At 33.6% G+C, this 1,797-nt stretch overlaps 1 protein-coding gene across 1 annotated transcript in view; it reads left to right on the top strand.

Moving 5' to 3' along the window:
- LOC105806862 (bromodomain and WD repeat-containing protein 1-like) overlaps positions 1 to 1,797 on the top strand; it is a 61,077-nt gene that overhangs the window by 26,020 nt on the left and 33,260 nt on the right. The gene's annotated exons all lie outside the window — the stretch shown is intronic.

The raw sequence follows: 1,797 nt of genomic DNA, 5'->3' as shown, positions 1-1,797 counted from the left end.
TTTTAATTTAATCAAGTCCCATATATTTGTTTTTGTTGTTGCTGTGATTGCCATTGGGGTCGTCTTTGTAAGTTCTTTGCCTAGGTTGTTATCTAGAAGAATTTTTCCAACATTTTCTTCTAGAATTCTTATGGTTTCATACCTCACATTTAAGTCTTTGATCCATCTCGAATTAATTTTTGTGAGTGGTAAGAGATAGGGATCCTGTTTGAATCTTGTACATGTGGCTATCCAATTTTCCCGGTACCATTTATTGAATAAGGGGCCTTGTTTCCCCAGTGTATATTATTGCCTGCTTTGTCAAATGTCAGTTGGCTGTATGTGGATGGTTTTCTATTTGGGTTCTCTGTTCCATTGGTCTATGTCTCTATTTTTGTGCCAAATACCAGGCTGTTTTGTTTACTATCACCTTGTAGTGTAGTTTGAAGTCTGGTAAGGTGATGCCTCCAGATTTGTTCTTTTGCTTAATATTGCTTTGGCTATTCAGGCTCTTTTCTGGTTCCGAATGAAGTGTAGAATTTTTTTTCTAGATCTGTGAAATATGACATTGGTATTTTAGTGGGGATTGCATTGAATCTGTAAATCACTTTGGATAGTATGGACATTTTAACAATGTTGATTCTACCAATCCATGAGCATGATATGTTTATCCATTTGTGTTGTCTGTGATTTCTTTCCTCAGTGTTTCATAGTTCTCGTTGTAGAGATCTTTCACCTCCTTAAGTATATTCCTAGGTATTTTATTGTCTGTGTAGCTGTTGTGAATGATATTGAGTCTTTGATTTGACTCTCAGCTTGACTGTTACTGGTGCATAGGAATGCTACTGATTTGTGTACATTGATTTTGAACCTGAGACTTTGCTGAATTTATTTATCAGTTCCAGGAGACTCTTGGTAGAGCCTTTTGGGGTTTGTTTTATGTCCTGTGAAAGTGTTTTTACATGTATGAATATTCCATAGATTTTTTTGCATTAAATCAATTTGGAATCTCAGAATGAAAACTTACCTCGAAATTGAGACCTACATTCTAGTCTAATCTGTTCTAGTGAACATTCTTTGGGACTTTGGACAAAGTACTTAGTTTGAATTTCATTTAATGTTAATGAGTTTTGCTGTATAATCTTAAATGCCCTTGTCATATAGCTGTAAAAATTCTTTGAAAGAATTATGTATTAGAGGAAATAATTTATAAACAGTCCCATCATTTTCAACATCTAGCTAAAAATTGAGGGATAAATGATTGCTGTCAAATTTCTTGGGTTGATTCTGTCCCAAGTCTTGGGGACTCATATTTAAGTTATCTCCTCCCCAGAATCACCTTCTTTTCTACTTCAGAAAAATCACATACCCATTTTTGTCTCCTTTATGCCTATATGTCCCTACGCAACATTTTTTTCCTCTTGTGTATATAGTGAGGTTAAGATATTATTTTCTTTTAATTTGTTTGCTTGTTTTCTTCTGTGTTCTTTTGTCTTAAATCAGCCATTTTCTTGCTACTTACTGTATGAATACTACTAGTGATGACACTTAGAAAAGCTCATCCATATATTCATCTAGTTGAGGCCATACATATGTTATTTCTGGATTACCAGCTTAATTTCTATACATAAATAACTAAAAAAAAGAAAAACCTTTAAGATTCTAAATTAGCATTTAATATAGCCAGTTGTTTCCACAGAGAGTTGGGTCAAAACCTAGTGTTTTCCTGTGTTTGAAATTAGGTATGTATAAGTTGGGAAACAGTTTGTATTTTAATGTTTAATTTGAATCCTTGGCAATATAACTACATCTGTATGC

Source organism: Propithecus coquereli, unplaced genomic scaffold (genome assembly GCF_000956105.1).
Source record: "Propithecus coquereli isolate 6110/MARCELLA unplaced genomic scaffold, Pcoq_1.0 Scaffold148, whole genome shotgun sequence".
Lineage (NCBI taxonomy): Eukaryota > Metazoa > Chordata > Mammalia > Primates > Indriidae > Propithecus > Propithecus coquereli.
Note: the sequence above shows the minus strand (reverse complement) of the source record. Positions and strands in the feature narration are given on the sequence as shown.